The sequence below is a fragment of the Dasypus novemcinctus genome, chromosome X, assembly GCF_030445035.2.
Source record: "Dasypus novemcinctus isolate mDasNov1 chromosome X, mDasNov1.1.hap2, whole genome shotgun sequence".
In the NCBI taxonomy this organism is placed as follows: Eukaryota; Metazoa; Chordata; class Mammalia; order Cingulata; family Dasypodidae; genus Dasypus; species Dasypus novemcinctus.
Genome location: NC_080704.1, coordinates 87,405,719 through 87,425,454, shown reverse-complemented (window position 1 = coordinate 87,425,454; position 19,736 = coordinate 87,405,719). Strand labels below are relative to the sequence as shown.

Sequence of the window (19,736 nt, the reverse complement as noted above, 5' to 3'; positions counted from 1 at the left end):
CCACGATTTGGAAATTAAACAGCACACTCTTAGAAAAACAGTGGGTCAAAGAGGAAATCTCAAAAGAAATCAATGACTATCTTGAAACAAATGATAATGATAACACAATATACCAAAATTTATGCGATGCAGCAAAAGCAGTACTGAGAGGGAAGTTTATAGCCATAAATTCATATATCAAAAAAGAAGAAAGAGCAAAAATTGAAGACCTAACTGCACATTTGAAGGAATTAGAAAAACAACAACAAAGTAACCCAACAGGAAGAAGAAGGAAGGAAATAACAAAGATAAGAGCAGAACTAAATGAAATAGAAAATTAGAAAGCACTTGAAAAGATAAACAAGACCAAGAGCTGGTTTTTTGAGAAGATTAACAAAACTGACAAACCTTTAGCAACACTAACAAAGAAAAAAAGAGAGAAGATGCAAATACACAAAATAAGAAATGAGAAAGGCGATATCACCACTGACCCCACAGAAATAAAGACTATCATAAGAGGATATTTTGAAAAACTATATTCCAACAAAAATGACAATCTAGAGGAAATGGACAAATTCCTAGAAACACATAAGCAGCCCATATTGACAAAAGAAGAAATTGATGATCTTAACAAACCAATCACAAGCAGAGAGATAGAATCAGTTATTAAAAATCTCCCAACTAAGAAGAGCCCAGGGCCAGATGGCTTCACAGGTGAATTCTACAAAACATTCCGGAAAGAACTGACACCAATCCTGCTGAAACTATTCCAAAAAATCGAAACAGAAAGAACATTACCCAACTCCTTCTATGATGCCAACATTACCCTAGTACCAAAGCCAAACAAAGACATCACAAGAAAGGAAAATTACAGACCAATTTCTCTAATAAACCTAGACGCAAAAATACTTAACAAAATACTTGCTAATCGTATTCAACAACACATTAAACGTATTATACACCACGACCAAGTGGGATTCATCCCAGGTATGCAAGGATGGTTTAACATAAGAAAATCAATCAACGTAATACACCATATAAACAGATTGAAGGAAAAAAATCACATGATTATATCTATTGAAGCAGAAAAAGCATTTGACAAAATACAGCACACTTTCTTGATAAAACACTCCAAAAGATTGGAATACAAGGGAATTTTGTGAACATGATAAAGAGTATATATGAAAAACCTAAAGCCAATATTGTTTACAATGGAGAAATCCTAGACTCCTTCCCTCTAAACTCAGGAACAAGACAAGGATGCCCACTGTCTCCGCTCCTATTTAACATTGTCTTAGAAGTACTTGCTCGAGCACTGAGGCAAGAACCAGAAATAAAAGGCATTCAAATTGGAAAGGAAGAAGTCAAAATTTCATTATTTGCAGATGACATGATCCTATACATAGAAAACCCTGAGAGATCTACAACGAAGATTCTAGAACTCATAAATGAGTTTAGTAAAGTCGCAGGTTATAAGATCAATGCGCAAAAATCAGTAGCATTTCTGTACACCAATAATGAGCAAGATCAGGAGGAAATCAAGAAACAAATACCATTCACAATAGTAAATTAAAAAATCAAATACTTAGGAATAAATTTAACTAAAGAGGTAAAGAACTTATACACCGAGAACTATACAAGATTGTTCAAGGAAATCAAAGAAGACCTAAATAAATGGAAGACTATTCCTTGTTCATGGATAGGAAGACTGAATATTATTAAGATGTCTATCCTACCAAAACTGATCTACACATTCAATGCAATCCCAATAAAAATCAACGCAGCCTTCTTTAAGGAACTAGAAAAACTAACTATGAAATTTATTTGGAAAGGAAAGAGACCCCGAATAGCCAAAGACATACTGAAAAAGAAAAACGAAATTGGAGGAATCACACTACCTGACTTCAAAACATACTATAAAGCTACGGTAGTAAAAACAGCATGGTATTGGCATAAGGAAAGACACATAGACCAATGGAATCGAATTGAAAGCTCTGATATAGAACCTCACATATACAACCACATAATATTCGATAAAGCCACCAAACCCTCTCAACTGGGAGAGAGTGGCCTATTCAACAAATGGTGTCTGGAGAACTGGATAGCCATATGTAGAAGAATGAAAGAGGATTACCATCTCACACCTTATACAAAGATCAACTCAAGATGGATCAAAGACCTAAATATAAGAGCCAAGACCATAAAAACCTTAGAAAGCAGTGTAGGGAAACATCTGCAGGACCTTGTAATAGGAAATGGATTTATGAATATCTCACCAAAAGCACGAGCAGCAAAAGAACTAATAGATAAATGGGACTTCCTCAAAATTAAAGCCTTCTGCACCTCAAAGGAGTTTGTCAAGAAAGTAAAAAGGGAGCCCACACAGTGGGAGAAAATATTTGGCAATCATATATCTGATAAGAAACTTATAACTTGCATATATAAAGAACTCCTATATCTTGAAAATAAAAAGATAAACAACCCATTTAAAAAATGGGAAAAAGACTTAAACAGACACTTCTCCGAAGAAGAAATACAAATGGCAAGAAAGCACATGAAAAAATGTTCCAAATCTCTAGCTATCAGGGAAATGCAAATCAAAACTACAATGAGATACCATCTTACACTCATAAGATTGGCAGCTATGAAAAAAACAGAAGAATACAAGTGCTGGAGAGGATGTGAAGGAAGGGGAACACTCATCCACTGCTGGTGGGAATGCAGAAGGATCCAACCATTCTGGAGGACAGTATGGCGGTTTCTCAAAAAACTAGCCATAGATTTGCCATATGACCGAGTAATACCACTGCTGGGTATATACCCAGCAGAACTGAAAACAAGGACACAAACCGATATATGTACACCAATGTTCATAGCAGCATTGTTCACTATTGCCAAAAGTTGGAATCAACCCAAATGCCCATCAACAGATGAGTGGATCAATAAAATGTGGTATATACACACAATGGAATACTACTCGGCTGTAAGAACAAACACACTACAAACACATGTGATAACATGGATGAATCTTGAGAACCTTATGTTGAGTGAAGCAACCCAGACATTGAAGGACAAATACTACATGACCTCAATGATATGAAATAAACAAGCTGCCCTAGATAGCAAGAGACTGAACGATAGGCTTACAGGAAATCGGAGGGTGGAGGAAGGATATGAGCCGATGTCTGCAGGGGTGGAATTTAAGACGAGATGGTGGTAAGTATGAACACAAAGAAGAGATAAAAGGGGGGCAAGGGGGTGCCTTTGGTTGGGGCTTTGCGGGTTTGAGGGTGGCTGGGGAGGGACGGATGGGTAACGTTGCCCAAAAGTGGGGGGAGGGAGGGGTAGCATACGAACACAGGAGAGGGTCAGGTGTTGGTGGAGAGTAAAATGCCGAGAAAATCATATCAAAATATAATAAAGAGGGTTACCTGTTTAGAATGCTCGGAGGGGAGGGTCTGATGCAGGACGGGCTCCTGGGGAATGTCTAAATGCTCATTCTGCCAGAGTGGGTGACACCATCGGGTAGAAACCCAAGTAGTGAGAGTGGGGGTGGACCCACATCCTGGGGAGGACTAATGCCATCCAATAGAGGGAACTGTATCCCTCGAGAGAAAGGGTGGCTCCCAGGGCATTGGGGCAGTTGAGCAAGTTAGGCCCTGAACACTATTCCATCTATCTCTGGAAGTGGCTCCTCAGGAAACGGAGGTTGGCTGTCACTGTGGGCACCAAGGTGGAAGGGAAAATGGACGTTAAATGTGTGGAACCAAAGTAAATGGGGGGTAAGAGAGGAGTTTCTTGAGAGTACACAAGGATGGATACAAAACATGCAATATTACACCATAACATATAGGAGATGACAGACTGATAATGTAAACCATAATGTAAAACATAGGATAACTAAAAATGTAAAGAACTGTGTATCCTAAAGTATTCACCATAATGTAAGCACAGATGTCACCTTGTTAGAAAGCTAATGTCTCAGACTCTGTACATCACTTTAAGTAAATATGATATGAATAGGGCGTAAGAGTATCACTGTGGAAGGGAAAAGGTTTTGTGGTGGATGTGTGGGAGTGCTGTATATTATATATGTACATTGCTGTGGTCTAGGACTCCTGTGAAGAAAAGCTGAATAATTAGGGGGGGAAAAAAAAAAGAAAAAGATAGGATGTGGAATTTTTTCAAGTCAACATTCTTTATCTAAGCTCTTTATCTAACTTTATCCAAGTTCTTTATCTATCCTTTAAACCCATCGCTATATGCCATTCCCTAGTAAGGGACCATGACATTATATTGGGCTTCAAATTTCGGGGAGTTCTGGATCACAGAGTGTTTCAACAATGGCAATGGAGGGATACTGATATGGGATACCAATGACAGGTGATATATGGCTGACAGGGAGCTGTACAGAACATATGTTCAGGGTGCATGGTAATGTTTGGATATACTCATAGTGGCAACAATTAAAAACCACAGCAGGGGGGGTACTGGGTTCCTGGCCAGTGGTGCTCTGTCGTGGTCCCTAGGGGAGCAGCGACAGTCTCCCAGGTACAGTGGCGGGGACCGGGAGGGAGTGAGGGTTCAACAGTGAGCCCCTGATGCTAATGACTATGCTTCTGAGCTGATAAACCTAAAATAAGAACAAGGCCTAGAGCAACATTGTGCCTGGGAATTTCCTCCTGTCAGCCTTCATGTTACTCAAATGTGGCCAGTCTCGAAGCCAAACTCAGCATGTAAATGCAATGCCTTCCCCCCAGCGTGGGACATGACACCCGGGGATGAGCCTCCCTGGCAATGAGGGACCACTATCAACTACCAACTGATGATGCAACTGGAAAATGACCTTATATGGAAGGTTCAATGCGGATCAGCAGAATATCCATGTCTACATAAAATACCATGACTTTAAAATGCTGTTTGACCTAAAGTAAGGGGGAAATGGAAAGGAGAAATGAGTTTATATGGCTACGAGTTTCTAAAAAAGAGTCTGGAGGCTGGCAGAAGGATTGCCCTCATGCACAACTGAGCAGAGTCAGAGAGACAGATAAAGCAGATACAACCCCCAGATATTGGTTCCTTTGAGGGCTAAAGAGACCCATGGGAGTTATGGTCATGGCCGATGGGGTTAACTACCAGGGCAGATGGCCCCTCTTTGGAAATGGTGTTTATGTGTGATGAATCTGGACTCAGATGGGATCTCCCTTCATAAGACTTTCATGCTAATGTGCTGGAGGTGCAGTTAATGTTGGGGTTTAAGATATATTTAGGGGATTTGAATCTCTGGACTGACAATGTGATAGCCAGGTCCTGAGCCTCAACAGACTCCAGCACCTACAATCTAATCTATTGGACTTACCACACTCAGCTAAGATGGAGTTGAAGAAGGACAACCACCACACCATGGAGCCTAGAGTGATTACAACTGAAAATGGGAGGACTGCATCCAGCATCCATGTGGAATCTGAGCCTCCTCTTGACATAGAGGTGCAATGGACACAACCAATCCAATGTCCACATAGAAGAGGTGGCATTGGATGGGGAAAAGTGGACATGGTGGACGATGGGTATGGGGAAAGGCAGGAAGAGATGAGAGGTGGAGGCGTCTTTGGGACATGGAGCTGCCCTGGATGGTGCTTCAGAGGTAATCACCGGACATTGTAAATCCTCACAGGGCCCACTGGATGGAATGGAGGAGAGTATGGGCCATGATGTGAACCATTGTCTATGAGGTGCAGAGGTGCCCAAAGATGTACTTACCAAATCCAATGGATGTGTCATGATGATGGGAACGAGTGTTGTTGGGGGGGGAGTGGGGGGGTGGGGGGGGTTGAATGGGACCTCACATATATATTTTTAATGTAATATTATTACTAAGTCAATAAAAAAAAAAGAAGTGATTATTAAGCGGTAGAGATTTTTTCTCTTTTTTTGTTTTTATTATTATTATTAATATTGGAATAGTGAAAATGCTCTAATAGTAAGTGAAGAGATAAATGCACCACTATGTGATCATACCAAATACCACTGATTGCAAACTTGGAAGAACTGTATGATTTATGAATATGTATCAATAAAACAGATTTTTTTAAAATGGCAGCAAATAGGGAAGGGAGAAGTAAAACTGTCACTTACTGATGATATGACCCAATGTCTAGAAAATTCCAAAAAATCCACAACAAAGTTACTTGATAGATGAGAACAGCAAAATGGCAGGATGCAAGATTAGTATGCAAGAAATAGTAGCACTTCTATACACTAATGGTGAGCAACCTTTGGAAGAAATCTTTTAAAAAATTCCGTTTTAATAGCAACTAAAGGAATCAAATATTTAGGAATAAACTTAACCAATGATAAGGATGGAAAGCTACAAAACCCTGCTAAAAGAAACCAAAGAAGACCTAAATAAATGCAAGGATATTCCAGGTTCATGGTTGGAAGCCTAAATATAGTCAAGGTGTTAATACTACTCAGATTTAATGCGATCCCAATAAAAATCCCAACAGCCTTTTTTGCAGAAATGGAAAAGCCAATTATCAAATTTATGTGGAAGGGTAAGTGGTCCCAAATAGCCAAAAAGTCTTTTTAAAAAGCAAAAGTTGGAGCACTATCACTTCCTGACGTTAAAGTATATTACTTAGCTACAGAGATTAAAAAAAAAAAAAACAGAACAGCATGTTACTGGCATAAACATAGACAGACTGGCCAACAGAACCCAAGTGATAACTCAGAAATAGACCCTCACATCTACAGTCAAGTGATTTTTGACACGGCAGTCCAGCCCACCCAGCTGGGCCAGAACAGTCTATTCAACAAATGATATTAGGAAAACTAGATATCTGTATCCACAATAAAGAAAGAGGACCCCATCTTATACGTTATACAAATATAAATCTCAAAATGGATCATGGACCTAAATACGAAAGGTACAACCATAAAACCCCTAGAAGAAAATATAGGGAAACATCTTCAAAATCTTGTTAGCATGTGTATGATTGTTTTGTAAGTTCACAACTTCGGTAATAAAAGTATATTTTTAAAAATAATATGGTGGGTTGGGGGAAAATACATCAAATGTAGGATATGGACTATATATAGTTAGCAATAATATTTTGACAATGCTCTTACATAGTTTGTAACTAATGTTTCACAATATTGCAAAGTGTTCATGGTGGTGTAATGTACAGAACCCCTATATGATGTCATGCATGTTGATTTTCTAAGTTCACAACTTTTATTATATACTTATTGTTTCTGTATGTTCATGTATGAATGATATACTTCAATAAAATAAAAACACCTAGGAAAACAAAAACAAAAAAAATATTATGATCTGGGAGCAGGTGCAGCTCAGTGCTTGAGCACCTGCTTCCCATGTACAACGTCCTGGGTTCAATCCCTGGTACCTCCTAAAAAATATATATTATAATTATGAAAGTTGAATAATTGCTATGTGTAGTGAGTAACAAAACTCACGATGTACAGCATACTGGAATAATGAAAATGCTCTAATAATGATTCAAGTGAGAAATGCACAACTATGTGATTATACCAAATACCATTGATTGTACCTTTTGGATGACTTTATCCTCTATTAATATGTATCAATAAAATTAATTTGTGTAAAAATAAATAAATAAATTTTAATTGTTCTTCTCATTTGGCCATTCCTAAAAGATTAGGACATAATACTTAAGACATATTAGTAAGGTCAATAAAGAACAGAACAAACAAATTAAGGAAAGGTAAAGTGCTTTACTGGCCATTTTTGTGCCCTCCTCCTGGGATAGCCACAGCCTCTCTATAAATGAGTTGTCCTATGATAACAATATAAATACTTCGGATTCCACAGCAATGCATAGTTTTTTAAACTTTTGTATACGTGAATCTCACAATAAGAGCCTGTGACATGAGTAGTAGCAGGACTGGGGAATGAATAATGGGCTAGAGTAGACTTACTGTTATTTTACTATAGACTTATAGTTATTCTACCAATGGAAGAACTTTTATCATTGATGTGGAGGCAGCAGCACCTGGAGGTTCTGAGGGGAGGGAGAGGGGAAAAATAGGTATAATATGGGGGCATTCCTGGGACATTGGAATTGTTCTGAATGATGCTGTAATGACAGATTCAGGCCATTATATATCTTGTCATAACTTACAATATTGTGCAGGAGAGTGTCAACTACAAGGTAAACTATCATCCACGCTTAGTGGCAATGCTCCAAGATGTGTTCATCAATTGCAAAAAATGTACCATACTAATAAAGGATGTCGTTAATGTAGGAAGTGTGGGAGGGGTAGGGAGTGGGGCATATGGGGATTCCCTATGTTTTTTATATATCTTTTATGTAATCTAAGTATCTTTTTAAAAAATTATTTTAATTTTTTTTAACTAAAAATTTTTTTTTAAGTTGAGTAATAGTCTCCTTTTACAATTAAGAAATCTAAAGCTCAAACTTACTCAAGTTCATATAGCCAAAGGAGTCTTAAGTACAGGGCTAACAATAGCCTCAATAGGGCAATGTTTGCAAAAGGCATAAAGTAAAACTAGTCAAAGGTGGGTGGTGGGGAGAACACCTGGAAAATATTGATACCCTGCAATGAACACAGGTGTGGACATGTGCCCCAGAAATTAAGAAATATTCCCTAAATTACTATGTGTCTTTCTACCAGAGGCTGAGCCACTGCTAACGTCAGTAATAGACTGAGGTTTCCTTCATGTTTTAGTATGTTTATGGTATTTTTTAGTATAAGTGAAACTTTTCTTGCCTCAGACAAAGCAGCTATCACTGTTATTCTAGGAAGGTAGAAAGGACCAGGATTCAACTATTTGATATTGCAAATGTATCAGCTACTTCTAAATCACTATATGGGTTAAATATGGTATTGGTGCAGAAGCCTAACTTAGATTCTGAAAAGACTGTTTGCAATTAGAATGCTTTTTCCTCTTCAAAACAAGCATTGTCAACCATGTCTAATATAAATCAAGGACTTCCTATAATACCGCAGCTTTCTTCATAAGAAAAATCCACCTTACAATTTTAAGTTCTAAGACAAAACAGTGCTCCAAACCACTGATGCAAAAACATTAAATACCTATGGAAATTAAAAACAACTCTCAGTATTTAACCATTATATAGAGTGCAAGTTGAAAAAGCATTTATTTTTAATTTGCTACACTGATTAAGAGCAAGTAAACTACAAAATAAATGATAAAAGTTGGATGAGGCTGAAAACAACAACTTATTCTGTCCACACTTTTCAAGTGTGCCAATTTTACAAAATCCTTCACTAGAAGTCCCCTCCAATTGAGAGGTAGAATTGGTTTGCCACCCCAGGGTCCTCAGGACGGAGAAATAAAATATGGACTAGAGTGGACTTACTGGTATTCTACAATAGAATTATTGTGACTCTAGCAATGGAAAAACTTTTATCATTGATGTGAAGACAGAGACCATGGGAGTTCCTGAAGGCAGGGAGAGAGAAAAGGAAGTGTGATACGGGGGCATTTTCAGGACTTGGAGTCATCCTGAATGATACTTCAGGGACAGATGCAGGATATTATATATCCTGCCATAACCCACTGAATGGACTGGCAGAGAGTGTAAACTACAATGTACTCTATAATCCATGCTGTGTGGCAGGGCTCCAAAATGTATTCATCAAATGCAATGAATGTACCACACTAATGAAAGAAGTTGTTGAGGCGAGAAAAGTGGGGGGTGTGGGGAGTAGGGCATATGGGAACATCCTATATTTTCAAAGTAACATTTTATATATATATATATATAAATTAAATATATATATATTTTTAATCCTTCACTAAAAGGATAATGATGTTACTTACCCTACCAGCTATTAAAATGTCTTTTAATGTTATAATTATTTAAAAGTCTTATGTTGATGCCTGAAGAGACAGATGGATCTTTGCAATAGAACAGAAAGTCCCATAAGCCAGCATTTAAACATATATAAGAATTTTGTACATAAAAGAGCAGCATTTCAAATCAATGAAGAAATCAATAAGTGCTGTTAGGTTAACTGGGTAACCATTTGAAGGGAACATTTTTTAGATCTCATCTTAGACCTTAAACTCAATGGGAATTAATTTTGGTGTAAGACTGAAACGCACTATAAAAGAGAAAATTATAAGAGGATGTGACAGTGAATATTAATTAACAACAACAAAACACTTGGAGTGGGGAAGGCCTTTTACATACATAAGCCAAAAGCAGAAATCATAAAAGAAAAGGTTGATAAAATTTAACTATATAAAAATTTAAAATTTCATGAGGCAAAAAAACACCATATAAACAAAAGGCAAAAACATATAAGCAAGGGGTTTCTTTATGGAGTGATGAAAATGTTATGGAATTAGAGAGTGATAACAGTTGTACAATTCTGTGAATATACTAAAAACCACTGAATTGTACACTTTAAATTGGTAATATTTATGGTATGTAAGCCCTATCTCAATAGAAAAATATATATGCAATATGTCAGACAATTTAAAAAATAAATCCGCAATGCTAATAAACACATGAAAAGATATTCAACCTCACCAATAATTTTTAAAATGTAAGATTATTTTAAAACTAAGATACATTATTTTCCCCTTACTAAATTGGTAAAATGTGTCACTGCTACGTGGTTTAAAACAGAGCAGAAGTGGAAACAACCTAAATTTTCAACAGGGCATTAGGTAAACCTCAGTACATTCACACTGTAATAGATAGGTGTTATATTTTTGATTACCTAGTATGCAAATACACATCCTATACTAATGAAATCCCTTGCTATAAGTGTCTTGGTAATAAGCAGCAGGATCCCTCCTCCTACTTCTAAAGCCATAGTGTACAGTGGGGAGGAGGGCTGGATATTCCCTTTCCCTGTTCCTTTAAAGCTGACATGCTGCTAGTGATTCTAGAATTGATTAATCAGATGCTCCTACCTAGGATTTTGAATCCTGAGAAAGTGACACAAATATACAAGGGTATATTTAGGAACAGATGGCTGTGAGACTTTGAATGAGTTATTGTACCCCTTAAACCTCAGTTTTTGCATATATAAATGGGACCAATAAACTGCTCCTAACAAGTTTCTTGTGAGAATCAAAATGGATGTACCATTTCAAAAGTACCCCAGAAGTCGTCAACACTAGAACTGCCCAATAGAACTTTCGGCAATGATGGAAAAGCTCCATATCTGTGCCATGCAATATGGTAGCCATCAGCTACATGAGACAATTGAACACTCGAGATGTGATGAGTGCAAATGAGGAAATGAATTTTTTTTCATTTAAAAAAATTTTATTCAAGTGTAACATTCATGCATGAACATACATGGGTGATAGGTGTGTAGTGGGAGTTGGGAACTTGCAGAATGGGCTACCATGTCATCGTGCAGGGCTCCATTGCATTGTTCTACCACCAACACCTTGCATTATTACAAAGCATTTGTTGCAAGCTGTGGAGGAGCATTGTCAATATATTTCTACTAACTATAGAAAATTCTTACATTTGGTTTATTTTTCCCCCAAGGAAATGAATTTTAAATTGAATTTTAATTTACTTAAATTTAAAGAGCCACATGTGGATATGGCTAGTAGCTACTGAATTGAGTGGTACAGGTTTAGACAATGTGGCAATTTTGATCATGGTTGTAGTAGATTAAATTATGCAGTACCTAAAAAAAGAACCACATATCCAGGAATAAATTTACCCAAGGATATAAAGTACTTGTACACAGAAAAATTAAAATATTGCTAAAAGAAATAAGAAACCTCATAAGTGGAACGACATTCTGTGTTCACAGACTGGAATAGTAAATACTTTTAAGATATAAATTCTACCCAAACTGAAATACACATTCAATGCAATCTCAAAAAAAAGACACTTCTTTGCAGAAATGGAAAAGCCAATCATCAAATTTATATGGAAGGGTAAGGCATCATGAAGAGCCAAAATTATACTGAAAAGGGAAAGCCAAGTTAGAAGACTCACACTCATTAATTTTAAAACTTATTACAAAGCTACAGTAATAAAAATGGCATGGAACTGGCACAAGAAGAAACAGACCAATGGAATCAAATTGATAGTTCAGAAATAAACCCTCACATCTAGGAGATAAACAAATGATCAAAAGCACATGAAAAGATGCTGAATATAATTAGCCATCAGGTGGTCGCTTCAGCAGCACATATACTAAAATTGGAACGATACAGAGAAGATTAGCATGGCCCCTGCACAAGGATGACACGCAAATTTGTGAAGTGTTCCATATTTTTATTTTTTTAAAAATGAATAAATAAAACTAAATTTTAAAAAAAAGAAACATAGCTATTAAAAAAAAATAATTAGCCATCAGGGAAATGCAAATCAAAACCACCATGATATGACTTTTCACACCCACTTGAATAGCTACGATTAAATAACAGAAAATAACAAATGTTAGAGAGGATGTGAAGGAATAGAACACTCATACATTGTTGGTGGGAATTTAAAATGGTACGGTTGCTGTGCAAAACCACTGTGTGGTTCCTCACAAAGTTAAATGCAGAATTACCATATTACCTGGCAATTCCACTTCTAATTATATATCCAAAAGCAGTGAAAGCAGGGACTCAAACAGATATTTGTACACCTATGTTCAGAGCAGCATTATCCACAACTGCAAAAGATGGAAGCAACCCAAGTGTCCATCAACAAATGAATGGCTGAAAGAAATGTATTATAAACACATAATGGCACATTATTTAGTCATAAAAAAGAATGAATTTCTGATTCACGTGACAGCATGGATGAGCCCTGAAGACATTATTTTTAGATAAATAAGCCAGACACAAAAGGACAAATACTGAATGAACTCACTGCTATGAAATCATCAGAATAAGAAAATTCATAATCAGAAATTAGAAAACAAGTTACCAGAGGCCAGGGTGGGGGTAGAAACTGGGGAGTTAATGCTTACTTGGTAAAGGGTTTCTATCTGAGGTGATGGAAAAGTTTTAGCAATGGATGGTGGTGATGGTAGCACAACACCGTGAATGTAATTAACATCACCTGAATTATATATTTGAATGTGGTTAAAAGGAGAAATTTTATGTTGTATATATGCTATAATAACATTTTTTACAAAACCATAGGACTTCACAACACAGGTTATGAACCCTAAAGTAAACTACAGACTATAATTAATAGTATAATTATAAAAATACTACTTCATCAATTGTAATAAAACCACCACACAAATGTAAAGTTTTAATAATAGGGAAAACTGCATGTGCATGATTTTTTGGTAAACCTACAACTTATTAATTAAGAAAAAAAAGGAACAAGACAAGGATTTCACTGTCACCACTGCAATTCGAATTGTACTAGAAGTTTGAGACAGAGCAATTAGGCAAGAAAAAGAAATAGAAGGCATCTAAATTGGAAAGTAAGAAGTGAAACTCTCCCTATTTGTAGATGGCATGTTCCTATATGCAGAAAATCTAGAAAATAACAAAGCTACTATAACTAATAATTGAATTCAGTAAATTGGCAGGGTACAAGATCAACATGCAGAAATCTATAGTGTTTCTACACACTAGTAATGAACAATCTGAAGAAGTCAAGAAATTCCATTTACAATAGCAACTCAAAGAATCAAATACCTAGGAATAACCAAGGAAGGTACACAGAAAACTATAAAACATGGCTAAAAGAAATAAAAAAAGACCTAAAAAAAATGGAAGGACATTTGTGCTAATGGACTGGACAACTAAATATTGTTAAGAGATAATTCTACCCAAAGTGATACACAATTCAATGCAATCCCAATCCATATCCCAACAACCTTCTTTACAGAAATGGAAAAGTCAATCATCAAATTTATATGGAAGGTAAAAGACTATGAATATACAAAGCCTTCTTAAAAAATAAGAATAAAGTTGGAGGACTCACACATGCCTATCTTAAAACATATTACAATGCTATGTAATCAAAAAAGCATGGTACTGCTACAAGAACAGACATACAGACCAATGGAATTGAACAGAGAGTTCAGAAATAGACCCACGTGTTTATGGCCAACTGATTTTTTTTACAAGGGTGACAAGTTCATTCAATTAGAAAAGAATAGTCTCTTCAACTAATGGAACTGGGGAAACTGGATGTCCACATACAAAGGAATGAGGGTGGACCCTTACACCATATAAAACAATCAACTCAAAATGGATTTTTTAAAAAACCAAATATAAGAACCAGAGCTATAAAACTACAAGAAGAAAACATAAGGAAGTATATCCAGGACCCTGTGTTAGGCAATGATTTCTTAGACTTTACAACTGAAACACAAGCAACAGAAGAGAAAAAGAATGATAAACGGGACCTCATAAAATTACAAACTTTTGTGCAAAGGACTTTATCATGAAAGTAAAAAGACAACCTACTCAATGGGAGAAAATATTTGGAAACCACTAACCCCATAATGGTTTAATATCCAGAAAATAAAAAGAAATCCTCCAACTCAACCATAAAAAACAAACAACCCAATTTAAAAATGGGCAAGAGACCTCAACAGACTTTTCTCCAAAGAAGATATACAAATAACCAAAAAGAACATAAAAAGATGCTCAACATCATTAGCTATTCGGGAAATGTAAATCAAAACCATGATGAGGGAAACGGATTTGGCTCAACTGATAAGAGTGTCTGCCTAAAATATAGGACGTCCAGGGTTCAAACCCAGGGCTTCCTGGCCCATGTGGTGAGCTGGCCCATGTGCAGTACTGATGAGCGCAAAGAGTGCTGTGCCACGCAGGGATGTCCCCCGCATAGAAAGCCCCATGCACAAGGAGTGTACCCCACATAGAGAGCCACCCCACATGAAAAAAGCACAGCCTGCCCAGGAGTGGCACCGCACACACGGAGAGCTGACACAGAAAGATGACACAACAAAAAGAGACACAGATTCCCAGTGCTGCTGACAAAATTGCAAGTGGACACAGAAGAACACACAGTGAATGGACACAGAGAGCAGACAATGGGGGGGAGGGTGTAGGGGAGAGAAATAAATTAAAAAGAAATCTTAAAAAAAACCACCATAAGATACCATTTTACACCCACTAGAAAGACTACAATTCAAAAAGAAAACATAAAATTACACATATTGGAGAGGATGTGGGGAAATCGGAAAACTCATTCACTGTTGGTAGGAATGTAAAATGGTACAGCGCTTTGGAAGACATTTTGGTGGTTCCCCAGAAAGTTAAGTACAGAATTCCCATATGACCCAGCAATCCCACTTGTAGATATATACCCAATAGAAATGAAAGCAGAGATTCAAACAGATATTTGCACACCAATGTTGATAGTAGCACTATTCAGAATTTCCAAAAGATGGAAGCAACCTAAGAGTCCATCTACCAATAAAAAGATAAACAAAATATGGTACATACATACACACAATGGAGCATTATTCAGCCATAAAAAAGGAATGAAATTCTGATACATGTGACAACATGGATAAACTAGAAAACATCGTGTTGAGTAAAATAAGCCAGCACAAAAGGACAAATATTGTAGGATCTCACTGATATGACATATTTAAAATAAGCAAATTCATAGAGTCAGAAACTAGTATACAGGTTACCAGGGTCTGGTAATGAGGTAGGAAAGGGAGTGTTTCATTTGGGTTGATGGAAAAGTTTTGGTAATGGATGATGATGATGGTAGTACAATATTGTAAACTTGCTTAACAGCACTGAATTATATATTTGAATGTGATTAAAAGGGGGAGATTTTAGGTTGTATATGCATTAGTAGAATAAAAATGTAAAAACAAACATAGGATTGTACAACACAAACAGTGAACTCCATTGTAAACCATGGAATTTAGTTAGTAATACAATTATCAAAATGTTCCCTCATGAATTGTAACAAATGTACCATTCCACAGGAAGGTGTTAATAATATGGTGGTATATTGGAACTCTGTATTTTATGCATGTTTTTTCTGTAAATTTACAACTTTTCTAATAAATATGTATATATTTAAAAAGGAGTAGACCAACATTTGCTAAGGATGTAGAGAAATTGCAACATTTATACATTGCTGGTGGGAATGTAAAATGGTACAGCAAAATCATCTGGTAGTTCCTCAAAAAGTTAAACATAGAGTGAGCATGTAACCAAGCAACTCCACTCCTAGGTATATATGCAAGCTAATTCAAAACATTCATCCACATAAAATTTTTACCTGACTTTAGCCTCATAGCAGCATTCTTTATAATAGCCAAAAAATGGAAACAAACCAAACTGATGAAAAGATAAACAAAATGTTTTATACACATACCAGGGAATGTAATTCAGGCATATAAGTATTGATTTGTGGATGATCCTTGAAAACACTGTGTTCAATGAAAGAATGGAGACACAAAAGATCAATATGATTTATTTTATGTACAATGTCCAGAATAGAAAAATCCATAAAAACAGAAATACTAGTGGTTTCCAGAGGTTAGAGAGAGGGGGAAATGGGCAGCGATTGCTAATGGTTACAGGGATCCTTTTAGAAGGATGAAAAATAAATTAGATAGTGGTGATGGTTGCACAATTTTGAGAATACACTGAATGGTACACTATAAAGGAAGAATTTTACAGTATGTGAATCATATTTCAATAAGCAAGTTATAACAGATGTGTACATAAGTCTTATAGTAAAATGTTAACTGTAGAACTTATGTGATAGGTATAAGTGTGCTTAATGTACAATTTTTTCAAATTTTATGTTTTAAAATAAAAAAACAATGTTTAATTCATACCGCCAGGAAATGAATATTAAATTTCATTCTCCAGAAAAGTTTTATCAAATCATGTTGCCAACACAGGATGAGACTGCCTTTTATACAGTGCACATCAAATCAAGTATTCATTTCAATCTTTATCAATATGGTAGGTAAAAAATTTTTATTTTGTATTTCTTAGATTACTAAAGAGGTTAACAATGTTTTCATATATTTCTTAACCACTTCTGTTTTTTTCTTATGAATTTCCTGCACCAATCCTTTGACAATTTTCCTGTAAGTGGGAGGAGAGTATTCTAATTGAAAACAAAAGCATTTTGAAAATTCTTTACACACACTGACAATAAACATGAAAAGACCTACCTGAGACACCTACTGTTCAGAATGACAAATATCAGAGAAAAAGAGAAGATTCTGAAAGCAGCAACAGAAGCAAAGCATTACATATACAAGGGAAGCTCAATAAGATTAAGTGTTGACCTCTCATCAGAAACCATGGAGGCGAAAGAAGTAGAATGATGTATTTAAGGTATTGAAAGAGAAAAACTGTCAGCCAAGAATTCTGTATCCAGCAAAACTGTCCTTCAAAAATAAAGGTGAGTTTAAAGACTTCACAGACAAACAAAAAATGAGAGCCTATGCTACCAAAAGACCAGAATTATACTAGATATAAAAGGAGTGCTGCAGTCTGAAAGGAAAAATAAGGGCAAGAGACTTGGAAAAGAGTATAGAAATGAAGATTATTAGGAAGAGTAAATTAAAGGGTAATAAGTCAGACAATATTAGGATATGACAACAGAAAGCAAAAGGACAAAATGGACGAAGTAAGTAATGTCCTTACAGTAATAGCACTGAATGTTAGTGGCTTGAACTCCCCCCAATCAAAATACAGACTGATAGAATGAATTTTTTAAAATGAGCCATTTATATGTTGTCTACAAGAGACTCACCTCAGATGTCAGACACAACCAGGCTGTAAGTGAAAGATTAGAAAAAGATATTCCATGCAAACGGTGACCAAAAAAGAACTAGAGTAGCAATACTAATATCACACAAAATATATTTTAAATGCAAAACCACTATAAGGGATGAAAAGGTCATTATATATTAATAAAGGGGGCAATTAACAAAGAAGAAATGGTTCTGGCATAAAGACAGATTGACCAATGGAACTGAATCAAGAACTCAGAAATAGACCCTAGCATCTATGCTCAACTTTTTTTTTTAATTAAAGAAGTTGTAGGTTTACAGAAAAAATCAGAATATGGAGTCCCCATATACACACCCCCATTACTAACGCCTGGTATTTGTTAAAATTGATGAAAGAAGATTATTATAATTGTACTATTAACTATAGTCCATGATTTACATTAGGGTTCTATTTGTGTTGTACAGTCCTTAGTTCTTGTAAAGTGCTTTTTGAAAAGGCTGTCAAGCCCTTCCAGCTGGGCCAGAACACTCTATCAACAAATGGTGCTGGGAGAACTGGACATCCATAGCCAAAAGAAAGAAAAGGGACCCCTATCCCACACCTTATATAGAACTTAACTTAAAATGGATCAAGGATCTAAATATAAAAGCAACAACCATAAAACTCCTGAAAGAAAATGTAAGAAAAAATCTTCAAGATCTTGTGGTAGGTAGTAGTTCTTATATTAAAAAAAAAAAGATTTATTTTATTCATTCATTCATTTCTCCCCACCTTGTTGATTGATTTTCACTTGCTGAGTCTGTTTGTCTTCCTTGTTTCTTTAGGAGGCACTGGGAGCCAAACCTGGGATCTCCTATGTGGGAGGGAGGTGTCTAATCGCTTGAGCCACCACCACTCCCTGCTTTGTTGTGTCTCTCATTCTGTTTTTTCTACCCACATCTCTTGTTGCATCATCTTGTTGTGTCAGCTCACTGTCTTCTCCAGGAGGCACCAGGAACCTCTGCTCCCTGCTTTGCTGTCTCTCCCATTATGTTCTTTTCTTGTTGTGTCAGCTTGCTGCACCTGCCCATTATGCCAGCTTGCTGTCTTCTCTAGGAGGCACTGGGATCTGAACCAGTGACTTCCCATGTGGTATGCAGGAGCCCAGTTGCCTGAGCCGCATCTACTTCCCACATTAGTTCCTTAGACACTAACCCAAAGCATGAGCAACAAAAGAAAAAAATAAATAAATGGAACCTCCTCAAAATTAAACACTTTTGTACCTAAAAGGACTTCATCAAAAGGGTAAAAAGGCAACCACATGAATGGGAGAAAATATTTGGAAATCACACATTCAACAAAGGTCTAATATCCATGATAAAGAGATACTAAAATTCAACAGTAAAAAGACAAATAACCCAAATAAAAAATGGGTAAAAGACCTGAATAGACATTTTTCTAAAGAAGAAATACAAACAGCAAAAAAAAACACATGAAAAAATGTTCAACATCCCTGGCTATTAGGGAAATGCAAATCGAAGCTACAATGAGATATCATTTTGCACCTACTAAAATAGGCACTATTTTTAAAAAAACAGAAAACTACAAGTGTTGGAGAGGATATGAAGAGATGGGAATGCTTATTCCCTGTTCGTGGGAATGTAGAATGGTACAGCCACTGTGTAAGTCTGTTTCACAGTTCCTAATGAAGTTAGACATAGATCTGCCATGTGACCCAACAATACTTCTTCTAGGTATACACCCAGAAGATCTAAGAGCAGATAGGCAGACATCTGCACAACTATGTTCAGAGCAGCATTATTTACAATTGCCAAAAGAAGCAAACAATCGAGGTGTCGATCAGCCAACAAATGGATAAACACACTGTGGTATATACACACACTGGAATATTAAGTAACCTGTAAGAAGAAATAAAAGTTGTGAAGAATATAACAACATGGGTGGGCCTGAAGGGCATTAAGTTGAGTGAAGCAAGCCAGACACAAAAGGACAAATACTGCACGATTTTACTATTGTGAATTAAACGTAATGAGCAAGC

General features: G+C 36.3%; 1 protein-coding gene, 1 non-coding gene and 1 pseudogene across 3 annotated transcripts in view; 2 read left to right on the top strand and 1 right to left on the bottom strand.

Annotated features, from left to right (window-relative positions):
• The window catches only part of ATP7A (ATPase copper transporting alpha), a 307,559-nt gene that overhangs the window by 208,756 nt on the left and 79,067 nt on the right, over positions 1–19,736 (bottom strand). The gene's annotated exons all lie outside the window — the stretch shown is intronic.
• The window catches only part of LOC139438124 (transcription termination factor 1, mitochondrial-like), a 35,131-nt pseudogene that overhangs the window by 5,636 nt on the left and 9,759 nt on the right, over positions 1–19,736 (top strand).
• On the top strand, positions 12,162–12,268 carry LOC111761294 (U6 spliceosomal RNA). Its single transcript, XR_002794697.1, has one exon. It is a non-coding gene; the product is annotated as a U6 spliceosomal RNA (small nuclear RNA).